Source organism: Prorops nasuta, unplaced genomic scaffold, assembly GCF_024137725.1.
Source record: "Prorops nasuta isolate Cenicafe-Biocafe unplaced genomic scaffold, Cenicafe_Pnas_1.2 PNAS00005, whole genome shotgun sequence".
In the NCBI taxonomy this organism is placed as follows: domain Eukaryota; kingdom Metazoa; phylum Arthropoda; class Insecta; order Hymenoptera; family Bethylidae; genus Prorops; species Prorops nasuta.
Window position 1 is genome coordinate 10,396,851 of NW_027116802.1, and position 14,291 is coordinate 10,411,141.

At 42.5% G+C, this 14,291-nt stretch overlaps 1 protein-coding gene across 7 annotated transcripts in view; it reads right to left on the minus strand.

Moving 5' to 3' along the window:
- The window catches only part of LOC136773213 (tubulin monoglutamylase TTLL4-like), a 111,013-nt gene that overhangs the window by 39,035 nt on the left and 57,687 nt on the right, over window positions 1–14,291 (minus strand). The window contains exon 1 of one of the 7 annotated variants that reach the window (XM_066726681.1): window positions 12,905–13,034. The exons of the other annotated variants lie outside the window; for them this stretch is intronic. The gene's annotated coding sequence lies outside the window, so the exon portion shown is untranslated. Of the gene's footprint in view, window positions 1–12,904; window positions 13,035–14,291 lie in introns of those variants that run through there. 7 annotated transcript variants of the gene reach the window in all.

A 14,291-nucleotide genomic window follows, 5' to 3' on the forward strand; every position in this document is an offset into this window, starting at 1 on the left:
TGGAGTATAGCGACAGGTTTGAACTTGAATACGCGATTATAAAAGCTAAACGGTTGAAAATTGTCAGTGCTGTAGCGAAATTGATGCAACGATGCGGGCGAATCCGGTCGATTGAGACAATATATATAATAAGTTGCGGTTAAAAGTTCCGAAGGGTCTTGAAAAATCACTTAAGCCGCACGAATCACATTCGCGCTAAAATGTATACCTACATATATATATATATATATATATATAGTATATATGGGCACGGAATTATGAGTTTGGACAAACAATTGAACTCTCGAAGGGTAGCTAATGGGCGAATAATCAAAACGGGAATCCATTCAGAGCGAGAATCAAGTAAGGGGGGCATTGACTGGAAAACATGAAAGCTCATTATTAAGTCATTATGAGCGGAGAAAGAAGCTGTTTATTAAGCTATTAAGGGGTGAAAAAATTATTATGGACCATGCAGCCAAGGAAGGCGTTTGGTCATTTCTGAATAATGGCGAGGCTTGTCGGACTATGTTGAAGAATGCGGGTAAGCAATTGTTGTTTTTTTCCAGCAATAGAGAAAAGTTGTTCGTACAAAGTGGCTAGCTAATGCAAAGAATTGAAGAAAACCAAGACGAAGAAGAGGCAAACGAAGAGGTAGTAGAAGAAGAAAGGGGAGGTCAAGGATGCCAAGGATACACGCGAGCCTTTTAAAAAGGGGCATCAGGTGCAAGACGCCTTCGCCGCTCAAGGTGGAATTTAATTGTTGCTGTAAATTTTGCAGCCAAGGCCGCATCCATACATTTCCACGCTGAATCGCCAAGGTCGACAGTAAAGAAGGTGCTTGCTTAAGGTCAAAAGATTTAACTTATGCTACCAGTAAATCCGCCAGTACCATTCGATCGTTTCGATCGGAGAATGTTTCTGCCAGCCACCATTTAATCTGACCTTATTAATTTCCCATATTATCCGATTCAACTCTGTTAAATTCATCAACTATAAAATATATACTGTAAACAAGTAATGCTCCATATAAATGATTGATCATGTAATTAAATTAATACTGAAATTATTGTATGATTTTCAAAGTTTTTTCTTCGATCGACCTGCTCTTATGAATTAACTATAGATCATTCATACTGACGATCACCTCGCGAGTATAAATTAATCGATTGATTTACAACTCTAAGATAGAATAAGACGCATTTGCTTATCGCGAGACAAAGGTGAAAAATTCATTCTACATATCAGGGACATCTACGTTCTTCAAGGTGTTATACACATAGGCGAGAAGGATTCCTTATCTCAATGGTAGAAAGTACCGATAACGGAAGCAAACAATTCTTGATTGGAAGAAGAAAACCCGACAATGCGCCGGATAAGGCGAGTATAACTGTACGATGAAAAGAATTTGAAAAAAAAATTATCATACCAATATTATACTTACAAGTTATTACGTTTCCTTATATTGCTCTAATTACTTGAAATAAAAAGAAAAATATGTAAGGTCCAATGAAAAAAATAATAATAAGCTTTCTTGTACAACTCCGAGATGAGAAGCTGGAAAAAAGATGAGAGAGGAAATGAACGAATAATGAAAATCTAACGTCTTTCTTTTTCAATTAAGAAGATAAGGTTAGCAACACTGTATGAAGAAGAAGAAGAAGAAGAAGCTGAGTTGCATGTTTACCGGAGTAAAGGTCGTTAATTAACTTAATGCACAAGCCGGTTTCCATCCCCACTTCACCGTCATACTACGCAGCCGAAATTCAGTGTCAACGTATTTGCACCGCTCGCATTTAACTGACCGCGATTGATAGCCGATAAGACACAGTGCTACTTTCTTAACGTTGCAGATACGACGAATCGTGATTGTTATTGATGCTACATCAGTAATCGTCGTAAGTAGAGTCGGAAGGTCGATGCTATATAAACGATTCGTGGTTAATTGTAAAATGTCGTACGGATAAAATTTGATTTGTCAGCCATATGGGTCGAGTCGAGGCTCATTCAAATATATATATATATATATATATAGACACATAACAATCTTCTTCCTCTGTTATCCCGAAGCGGAGCGATCGAGCCACCGTTGCTTTTTTCTGCCGTCGCGTCGATCGGTCGTCTCTATCCCTTCTTCTGGTTTACTGCCCCCCCCCCCCTCCTCCCTCCTCTACCCCGCACACAACTCAAACCGTCTTTCACGCACGCCCACCGCGGCGCAACCACGTGTTCAACACGCTCCGAGCACACGCACGCACGCGAGTTACTTGCTACGTTTACATTTATACACGCGTGAGGCTGTGTTGGTGTCGGTGTTGGGGGCTTCGCGGAGGCTCGAAACTCTCCACGACTCTCCTCGGTCGAGTCACACCTGCTCCTTTTTCCCACGAGATCGCTTCGCCCCCAGCCTCCACGTGTATATACTCGACCAGCATCGCTCTTCTCCGGCTCCGAGCCAACGATTCGCTCCATCGATTTTGATCTCTCGAACGAGTAGACCGAAGGGCGCTAGCGAGACGTTTCATTGGCGTCGCGACGCCTCCCCCCCCCCCCTACTCTCACTTTCTTCTTCTCTCAACACCTACAACCATTTACCATATCCCCAGCAAAAACGTCGAGTTCTTCCTGAAGCCCTTCTCAACACTCGGTAGCAATAACCCGACGTCTGCTCCTAACTAGTATCGATATAAGTAGTATTCATACCCGACGAGCCTGGCAAATTGTCTCGAGGAAATAACGTAGTAAACCCCCCCCCCCCCCCCTCCTACGTTCCAACGCCTTATCGGTCTGGAAATATCATCTACTTTGGTAGCGCAGGCCACGATCGAGAAAAAGAAGAAGTAGGAAAGTGAAACGATATAAGGAAAAGGAGCAGGTGACAAGGGAGATGACCCAGAAGGATGAAAGCAAATGGAGGTTAATGCCTCTCATTATGATCGGTGAAGGATGGAGCCATGAGCAGCGATTTTATGGCTTTCCATAATTGCTACATTTTACAGCGCTTCCAGGAGCAGCCGTGTAATTTTTACTCTCCTGCGACTTCGGACACATACAAAAACTCATAAAAATAGCCAATTTACCACGCAGCGCTTGAAAAATCATGAAGCTGTACGCGCTCTCCCGCCCTGCAACGACTTTATCTCGCGCGAGAGTTTCTTCAAAATCGTTATTTCGACATATTTCCAGAAACGCGAGGAAACGAGGGATTTCGAGCGTACCTATAAATATATATATATATATATACCGTGCAGAGTAGTAGTGCGCGCGGTACATCACGTGAACGATGAGAATAATTGCCATCCTCGCTCTTGGCTATGCACGAAAATGAGCGATTTTCACGAGCAATATATATACATGTACAATAGCAGCGGAGTGCCGTTGACGCTCGAGGGAATAATTAATATTCGACATCCGATAGCACCGGTAAATCTTGAAGCTAATCAATTTGCGATAATGTACATCCGTGCACCGGCGAAATAACTGATCGAAATGGGCAATTCCAACGTGCTACCTATAAGCTGTTTTATTAGCGAGGATCGAGGATTAAATTACAATTTGGTAATTAATCGGGTAAAAATGAAGGGAAGAGAGAGAGAGAGAGATAGGATCTTATTCCTGCTTTACGAGTTCGTCTCTCGACTAATTGTTGAAATTAAATTATAGCCGTTTATAGATTGATCATTGTAAGTTGGTTATTATATAGCTGTTGGCTTGGAATCAGGACGATCGAAGCTCTGGAATCCACGAATACGACCTTGGCTTTAATAAGTCTGCAGGAGCAGTTGGCTATATAAATTGATTAAGAGGATCCGAGAAAAATGTTTATGTTTCAATTAAATCAGCATTATCGGGCTGGCCGATCGATTTTCGATGTTGCAGCCAAGAGATTCGCAGTGATCGCCAGTGAGAGAGAGAGACTCGAGCACACCTGAGGCAGGTGAGGTACCGAGGTGGGCGAGAGAGGATATCGAAGGAAACGACTTAATAGTACGTTCCGGCTCTCGCGGCTATTTATAGCGAGCAACAGGTTAACGCCTACGTTTCACGAATAGCCGCTTAATCGCGCGCAAGGCCCTTTTCCATGCACCCATAGCCTTCCTTGTCCAGCTCTCGCATATTCTATCCCTCTCCCTGCAGCAAGATTACGATTTTTAACCCTTAAATCAAACTTTATTCACAGAAATTCTATTTAAATCTATTAAACACCCCCGCGAGTACTATACACTCGTCGGTTTGCAGAAATCTGCATTCACGGCTGGAATAAAGTAACTCGGCCCGAGGGAAAACTCGGCAGAGTTTTTCTCTCGGGGTTGCTACGCGCCTTTGTTCGTTGGGGGAAAAATGACGCAGCTGGGCAATAAACAAGTAGGTATTCATTAGAGCGAGATATGCATTCTCCGAGAGTATAACTGGTATAATAACTGCAGGCGTGCGTTTAATACAAGTGAGCAGGATCTTGTTCATCTGAAAATTTATACGTTCGATATTTCCTACGCGGATCCTTTTTCTCCCAAGTTTCGCATAATTTCCGAGCGGAAGTTGTTGCATTTTTTGCCAGATAACAGCAAAGAAGGGCTTGATGCCTCTTCGCGAAAAGCTTGCCAATGTTTAAAACGCTGCTTCAATCGTAAATCCCTCGGCACTAAACGTCAATCTTTGCAGAGCTTATTTGCGCGCTATAGGGATTCTTATTATACTCGTAAAAAGCGAGTTTCTTTTCGCGCCTCGGATACGAACGACTGTCGATTTCTGAGAAACGCCCTCTATTCGCGTAAATATCCGCAACAGATGCTGCTTCTTCCACATCTCCGCTAGATAGTTCCTCTAGGCAGCACCTGATTATACCAGCGAGGCATTATTCGGTTCAGGTAAAAATTGCCAACCTGCAAAATTACCCCCAGGAGGCATACTCGTATATGAACACCTTCCCTTGATCAAACACCTACCCATTTCCTTTATCCTCTTACGATATTTATTAGCCACAATTTATCATACCCCGCACATTTATAATACTCGCTCCATTCACGCATATTCAATCTCTCTCCTATCTTATTATTTTTCATTCATTCCACTCGACTGTGTATCCAAATTTCACTCTTACTCCCCCCCTCCACCCTATCCTTTATATTTCAGATTAAAATGAGTTAATTATAGATTAGTTAAAGAGCCCCGAGATTAAGTCATCGAAAGATGGAAAGCTGGTAAATGGTATGTTTACCAATTTCTGCATAAAGTGTTTGGAACTTGATAATAAGGTGGTAGGTGAAAAATCGCAAGGGCGGAGTGTCTTGATTGATGTTCCAGAGAAAATACGTAAGGGAGTCATTATTATCGGCAGGTTTAATAGACGGTGGTGATTATTCAGGCCCAGCTGAACCGCATTGTGACACTGAAGCTAATTTGAGCTCGCAATTATCCGAGGGGATAATTACCAGTCATGCAAAGTTAACGTTTCGTATCGTGTAAAATCTTCCAAGCACTTGTTAAAATCACCAATATTCCATATTGTATATGTTGCTTACAATTAATAATACACCACGTATCCCTAATTACCAGTAAACTTATTGTGGGGTAGGTTAAATTTCCATTACAAAATCGGTGAGGGTAACACCAGCTCTCGGATTCGACGAACAGCAAAGGCGAAAAGAAAGAGGCGATAAAAAATTAAAAATCAAACGGAATAGATAAAATATTACGATGAGAATCCTTAGCTTCCAAATTAAAAAATCAACATTATCAAGGTCACAAGGTCAATATTGTCACGATACAGCGAAAGAATAAACGATTCTTCCTACGGATGATAGCACGTCTCGTCGTACCGGATCCATTAGCAAGTGTACATATATACACGGACATTTTCACGAGTGTCAAAGACTCGTCAGTAACGTTTATTTCCAAGTCATAAAACATACGATTTTTTGCGAGTAAGGACGTGTTCCGTCACTGCAATGCTGCGTTTAATCGTTCATTAAGCATTTTGCAGCGTATCAAGATCGATTAAACCGGACCATTGAGGGAAAATCGCCCGTGGCTCAATGGGATTCATGAAAACTCGTTAGGCTACGGTTTCTTAAAGTAATGAAAAAGGGAAGAGGCTTGATTGCTTAATTTAGAAAATTGAAAATAAAGTTTTCAGACTGACCGAAGATTAGCAGGTTCCCTAGTGCTATCGGACGACTAATGACACCTTGATGCAAGGAGACTAGTAATAAATTGGATATGAAAAAAGGGTTGATCGTGTCTAGGCGCCAGGATTTCCTGCGGGAGATATAGTCATTGGCTTTTTTCTACCGGATCCGGGGTGATTAGCGATTTTTGATCGTCGCGAGGGCCCATTTGGAAAGTTTTTAATGAGATTGAGAGAAAGAGAGATGTACGAAGGAGGCGAAGTGAGAGAGAGAGAGAGAGAGACAGGGGGGAGGGTGGAGGGGAGAATTAGGAGCAAATGGCTAATTCTCAGAGAGCAGAAACTGGAAGAAGGAAAGATGACTGGGTGAAATTAGTGTAACGGCGACACTGCACGTGTGATCGTTCCAGAGTGGGTAATTTCAGTGGGGAACTGGGCATTAGCCTGCGCCCTGGATGTAATTTGGACTTGGTCGTAGGCGATAAATCGTTTCGTCCGAAAATAAGCGGAGAATGAAATGGTAAAACGAATACGGGGAAACAATATTTATAATGTCAATTGTGGCTTCGGCCTACTTGTAAGTTTCTTATTTGGGTCCCCTTCCAAATTATGAGCTGCCGGCCAGATGCAGTACTTTGGTACTCCCGCCGATTATATTTGTATATAATATATATTCTTTGCTCCGGGCTGTTATTCTTAAAGAAGCTTCCCGCATCCGTGACGAATCATGAAGGGCAATGCTGAAACCAGTAAGAGGATTTCGAAAGTCCAGCCACGTCGATATATATATAATAAATTGCATTGAAGCATACACAAGCTTCGGTACCATTCACGAGATACATCCGTGTGTGGGGGACTCGCCGAGATTCAAAAACTTTGTCCCAAATCTCTTTGCCATTCTCTGTAGCATGTGTCATTGAAATGATTTAAGAGAGGTTTATTGCACGTATTATGTTACGAAACGCATAATGTTAATAATAAAATAAAAAACTATGCCAGAAGATAACAAGTTAAATGGTGTAAAGGTGGAAAAGAGGCTTATTAGCGGACCAATGGCGATGTTTGTAAATGCCATGCGCTTGAAAGGATCGACCCAAATTTTTTTTTCTCCCAGTCCTCTCAGTCCTCCCTTACCGGGCAACCCTGGCTCTTTCCTCTCTTTAGGGTATAAGCGTGCAGGGAACGTGGTGGTCGTGTGCGAGAAACGCGTGCATCTCTTTTGACCCAGTGGGTCCCCCTCCCGGCCACTGTTCCTTCTGGTACTCCGAACAAGCAGGACAGGCACGCACGAGTTGTGCACGAGAAAAAATTGGGCCTTATAACGGTCGGTCTTGCTCCGCTCTCTTCTGTTCGGCTCTGTTCTGCGGACACACGCGAAGGACACTATAGGCCCAACTACCGGTCTTCCGATCAATGCACCACCTATTTACCTCGCGTTGCATTCATTTATGTTTTTAAGGCCACACCTGTAAAGGTCCCCCCCTCCCCCATACGTCCCACCGATGACTGTCATTGCTCTCGGCAGGATTTACCACAGTTATCGTGATTATTAATTCGTTAGACAATCAACTACCATAAAACCTCTTCCAAAATTTTCTATAAAAATCATATGGCGACGCGATAAGACTAGCTCCTCCAATCTCTGTGAAATCCCTTTCAATTTCGATAAGGGTGTACCAGTGAAAACTTGTATCAGAGTCGATGTTTGTATCTAGGGGAAATCTGCCATAGCTTTCATCCTGTTCTTAAGTAGCCGTCAAGCACTCGTATGGTATTTATTTGTGAACGGTTTGACGGAGAAGTGTATAACGTATATAGAGAGGGAGAGGGAGAGAGAGAGAAGGGTCGTCCTCTAATCTCTGCTAGGCTTTTCAGCGGGGAGGGGGTAAGTGATTAGGAAGCGAAGGCGCGGAAGGGTGTGCAGGGGTCCCTGTCGGAGTTGGAGCGAGACGAAGAAAGAGGGTTGGCTGTGGTGACTGTGGCTGAGGCTGAGGCTGAGGCTGAAGCTGAAGCCGAAGATCGAGAGAGCAGCGCGAGGACAGGTGGCGACGGGAACCAGGGAACCTCGGAGCCACCGAGTTCTCACGCGCGAAACCTACAGCTGCCGCCAGATATACAGGGCCTTGTGTCCGATTCGAACACACCCTCGAAAACCCAATAAGTGTGCAAGTATGTCAGAACGGGAAGACCCAAGGGAGGGAGGGGGGTGCTGGACACACGAGAGATCAACAGATGTGTGCGGCTGGTCAGGAATCTAAATATTGCGACGACCTACCCTTTTTCTAGGCCTGTGCCCTCTATGCCCCCTGTGCCCCCTATGCCCTCTACCTATAAGTACCCTTCCCCATTAGCCGTAAATCCAGCCGCACCACCCCCGCTACAAGGGTTACATTCAAGCAACGTCCATTCAATCACTCTCCCCATTATTCTTCCTTTTACATATACGCCATATACATATATATATATAGATCCTATACTATACAGGAATTCCTTCTTTTCCCCGTCATCGTTGCCGCTTGTACTCGTCAACTCTTTCCGATCCACCGCACCGACCGGGGGCCAGTATGCACATGTACCTGTACGTCTCGTGTCCTGAGCTAAATTTCAATTTCCTATCATCTCTCTCTCTCTCTTTTCTCGACCCCCTCCCCCCCCCCCCTCCCCTAATTTCCTCTTGCATAAGCATTTGCCCGGATTAACAACGTCAAGATTTATCGGGGATAACGACTAGTTTTCTTACTTGGCCGTGCGAACATCGGGCTCGATTAATTGATTTCACGTTTTGTAGGTAGCGTTTCGTTGGGACAGCCTAATCAGGAAGGCAACGCTCAATTTTTTGCCCGATTCAGAAGAACCAGCCATTGCTACGGGATTTTTCTTACGGCATTCCACTTAATTAACGCAAGCTTGTAGCAATTAATCACGGACTGCGTAGATGAAAACTCATCGATCTCTTCAGCCTTCTCCGCGAAACGATTTAATCATACGCTCCACACGGTAAAAGTTTATAATGGATTACATGGCTCTGGCCCGAGTATATATATTCTCTTTTTATTCCTCTCTCCTTGCTTGCGTGTAACATCCCGGATGGTGACAGATAAGTTAAACTTTCGATGCTTCTGTATACGCGCTCCACGTCGTGCCATTGCTCCACTCCAACATTAGTTACACTTTTAAACATATGTAACGCGGGACAGACATTAACAATAAATCCCACGAAGCATGTCCGACAACGAGTTTTTCTCCTACACTCGCCTTCTTACATATATATATATGTACCAATAATAATAAAATACTGGCAATCTATAAAATTCCTTGTCAAACCGATCGTCGAGCAGAGAATAACTTAACCGAGCGCGAAAAACTTGTTTTTACCAGTTAATTCATAATTTTTGATTCGGCGAACGCGCCAAAGCCGACGGACCACTTTAATTAACGAAACGAGAAATTTCGATGTTTCCTCGATAAGGGTGTTTAAAGGTGGAAAGTTATAAAGTTTATGGCGGCAATCTCGACTATCGATCATCAATATAATGTCGGAGAAAATTACCGAGCAGATTTCCTTGAAAATACGCGAGCGTTTAAGGGAACGTGCTGTTAGAAACACGACTCGAAGGCGAATTCCAGAAGGATGTTCAAGATCAACGAGGCGTTAATGATTAATCGCTGGTAGTAATCGCCTAAACGATCGGATTATCCATGTATATCGGCTTGGCCTTATAACTTATTCCATCGATACGCGATCGGATCTCGCCATCTTAGTAATTGCTTCTGCTTACTCCGTGTAATCTGACGCCGGACTTAGCTTTACCGCCGCGGGCGAGTACGGACTGCGCTCCATTATTGTACCTGCTTTCTCGCCTCCAACCATCAGCCCCGATGAAAACAACCGCTAAAAAATTTACAGGCTTATCCCAATTATTACCATCATTATTTCTTCATTTTTCCCATTCGTCTTAATCCTGCAAAATTCAAGCCGTTCATTCATTCCACTCGCAAATATTTCAATCTCTCCAATTTTTCCGATGGCGATCGATAAACGCGCAGCTTTGGCCAACGAAAGCTCTGCCCAAATGCAAATTATGCTTGACCGCTCGGCCGAGGTCTTCGATAAAATATTTCAACGCCAATTATACGTACACTTTCTTAATTAATGACAGTTGTTCGGTTTACTCTTCTGCCGTTCTTCTTCCCTTCAAAATCCCCTGCTCGATTCTCTCTTTCCGTTCAATTCCTTCTCAGTCTCTCTTTCACGGTGCTCTTCTCTCTCCGTTCGTTCCACTCGGTTCGTTCTATTCTCTCCTTCTCTCGCAGATTCAGGTCTCCTCCTCCAGCACGAGCGGACCACGTGCTACCCTCTTACTCGTTTTACCCGGCATGTGCCGCGCATGCGTCCTTAGCTACCGTGCGCAACTCGTGCTGCGCGCGCGACTCGCTCCCCCCCCCTTCCCCCCAACCGTTTCCCGTCGTACTTCTTCCTCAGCGGTAAAAAGGATCACCCTGCCCTCGACGACGAGACGCGTGATACGCGCGTACGACTCTCGATCTTCTCTCTCTCTCTCTCTCTCCCGCATGAGTAAACAAGATACGGCAATAATTAACTGTTTTTTTTTACGATTCATAGAAATTTTACTCCAATTATAGCAATAGAATAAATTTCTTTTTATGAGTATTCTCATCCGTGTAACGATCCATTTTCAAGCAGTTTTTCAGGAATTTTTTCTGAGGAAAATTACTACAGACTTTTCAACAATTCTTTCCATTTTGTTTATTTATTATTTAAAATGTTATATAAACTTCGTTGAGAGCGTAATTACATTAATGTATCTCTGCAAAAATCTAAAACTGATGGATCTCCTGAAAATAAGGGTGTGCAAAGTTTAACGCGCATCGGTCGTTTCAAATGAAATACAAAAATATTTCGTCTCTCGTAATTCAATTGCCCAGCAGCTTCTGAAACAATTTTTTTTCTCCGATTTTTACAGGTATAGTAAAAATATGTGACAAACAATTTTTTCTTTATGAAAATGCACTATTTTGCTAACACATAGACAAACTTAAAAAATCCCTACTTTAATATAACAACCGAATTGTGACTAATGAAATATATAGGTTGAATGTGGTTTTGTGATTTTGAGGGAAATTCGTTGTTTCACCCTTTTTCGAGTAAACACACATTGATTACGCTCTAAAAAAATTTACGCAGAATATTAAATAATAAACGAATAAAATGACGTAAGAATAACTAAAAAGTCTTTAGAGTAGATCTCCCGCAAAAAATTCCTGAAAGGCCGCTCAAAATTGGTCGTTACAGAGATGAACTCCCTTAAACAATAAAAAGTTCATATAATTTCTCTATAGCTTTCCAAAAAGAAGTTTTAAAACTATTAATCGTCAAACGTTGGTCGTAATTTATTCTTCTATCTCTTTCTTTTAAGCGAGAGTCGATCTTCTCCTCTGGTCGTCAATCTTTTTCCGTTTTTTTTCTTCCTCCGTTCGCTTATCTATCTCTCCTTTTTTCCTCAACAAAAACCTGAATCTCTGGTTGCGCTGCTCGACGCGTGATGCGCGCGAGCTTTACGCGTGCCCCCCTCCCTCGTCACTCTCTCTCTCTCCCTCTCATCGTCAGTGACTCAGGCCTTTACGCACGTGTGGCGCTTCTCTCAGGTAAACGACACGCTCACACAGAGAACACGTGACGTTGTGTGCGCAAGTCTCGCTGCTGCCAACGTCCCTCGCCGACTGAGGAATTCTTCCTTTTTAAGAAAAAATCTGGAGGAAATAAAATTATTTGCTAGCCCCAAAAAATCTCTCTCATTATACTCCTCAATACTCCTCCCTTTATTATTTAATATCCTTGTGCGAAAATTTTCTTCTTAACATTTATTTGCTCACCATGAAATCACATACAATTTTTATTATTTACGATACTTTACAGTAAAAACCTTCTTTTTATAAAATTTCGGTTGGGTACAGTCTATATTTAATTTTAAAAGTAGAAAAACGTAGATGCTTGTATCGAATTAACAATGGCAGAAACAAAAACATTCGCACAGATTTTCGACTGTTGATTTTAATTCCTTTACCTTTGTGAAAGCCCGTTTAGCTAGGAAAAAACCCTCTGAGTGGCGGTTAAGAAACACTGCTTTCATATGCAAGTTATATTCATTTAAATAAGCATTCGATTAATACCTCCACACATACACACACACGTATACGCTTTTAACTACTGAAGAGACGAGCATGCATAATTATATAAGTCGTTCTACGCTATACAGATAATACGTATACTATTAGGCACGCTGTTGTCAGTTTTTTTAGTCGAATACTTTTATTTATTCGTACTACTACGTTCAGCATCGTATTTAATTCTGGATGCAAATGCGATTAGAGTCACTCAGGATTATCCTAGATCTCGTATCACTCGTATCATAACACATTCTACACGAAATTTGTCATCTTCAAAAATTCTTGTTGTATTCTTCGGGATGAAATATCGGTTTAAGATTAAATTACCAGGCATCGACTAAAATATCTATTGGAAGAAAATAGACGAGGCCACAGAATCTTAAGAAAATAATAGGCTAACGTGAAAAGAAAATTGATTTAGAAAACAAATAGCTAAATAAAGCATCTATGAAACCATATGAAAAATCTGTATACATCGCAGGTAAATTCTGATTTTTGCTGGTAAGGGCAAACTACAAGAGGGTTGCAGACAAAATTAAGGGAGGAGAATAAGGGGAAGGGGGGTTGATAGTACCTGCATCCCCTACAAATTTACGAGGTTGAATGTACCTGTATGTTCACATGGGGCCTACCACCCTCGCACACCAGCTCAGGAGCACGTGTATCCGTGTGCAGGTCTCCACCCTCAGGCTTGCCGAGCAAACGCGCATGCGCCGTCCGCTGGGCTATATAAGACCGGGACGCCTCATCCCAGCACGCACTCAATCCCACCCACTCCAACGTGCTCAGTCCCGAAGGGAAAAAATTCTTTTTGTCTTCTCGTGTTGCCATCCCGTGCACGTGTTCCTCGTCCACTTTCGATATCACGCACACATTCTCGTACACATACAAACGCATATCCAGAGACACACACCGAGTCACAATCCTCGAGGCAAAAGCACCGAGATATCTGGCCTACCGAAGTACACCGTACATCTTGCAAGTGTGTTGGAAAGCGATACAGGCGTTAATCACCTTCCGGACCAATCGCCTACCAATTCCACTCGACGCGAAGACCATCGTGTCATTCCTGCATCGGATTCCAAATTCCGAACTGTCAAAGTCCCCGAGACGACGACGATGACGACCACGAGGAAAAGGACGATCGATGGCGACCAGTTGATCCAGCAAACAGCTTCAAGGTCCAAGTTGAGAGCCGTCGAGAGCATCAAAGCGACGCTCGTGACTGTCGGAAAGTGGTACAACTGGGTAAGCAGGAGGAACAAAAAGAGGAGCATGAAAATCGACGAGGACGAATCTTGGAATTTGGCTAATGAGAATCTGGAAAACCAGATGAGGGAATTGGCGTTGGCCAAACCAACTTGATTCATCGGCGAGACCTCCAATTCTGAGATCTGTCAAACATCAACTTCCAACTTCTGTCGTCCACACTTTTCACATCCGGAACATCGAACGTCACTGAAGATTAATTAAGTAAGATCAAAGGTCTTCCATTTGCTTAACTCGGGCTTTCATTATTTAGCTTTAATTAATTTTAGACAAATCCCTTATAGTTTTTCATAGATGTAAGTTCGTAGTTGATTTTATTTGCCAATTAACTCCTGGTTCGGAGCTTTAACTGGATTAATTCAATTAGGTGGTCACTTTAAGGTAATTAAAAGACAATTTCAGACCTGGCGTAGCTTTATCTTGGAACAGATTGCAATATTAGTTTTATTTAGATCTTAGATTAGATTGACGCTAGAATGAGACTGAAATATCTGTGATGCTACTTCTTAAAAGCACTTTTTTAGTTTAGTTTAAAAATCGAACGCTGTTCGAAAACATAGGCCGCCCAGTGCATATTCCATAATATGATTATCTGTGATAATTCTAATTAGGATAAGGATAAATTTATCAAGAATATCTATATGCAAAAAAAAAATCTGTAAACTGTGATGTAGCGTTAAAAGGAAAGCATGTATGAAACCGTGATAGCACATGCTTTTCTGTAGAC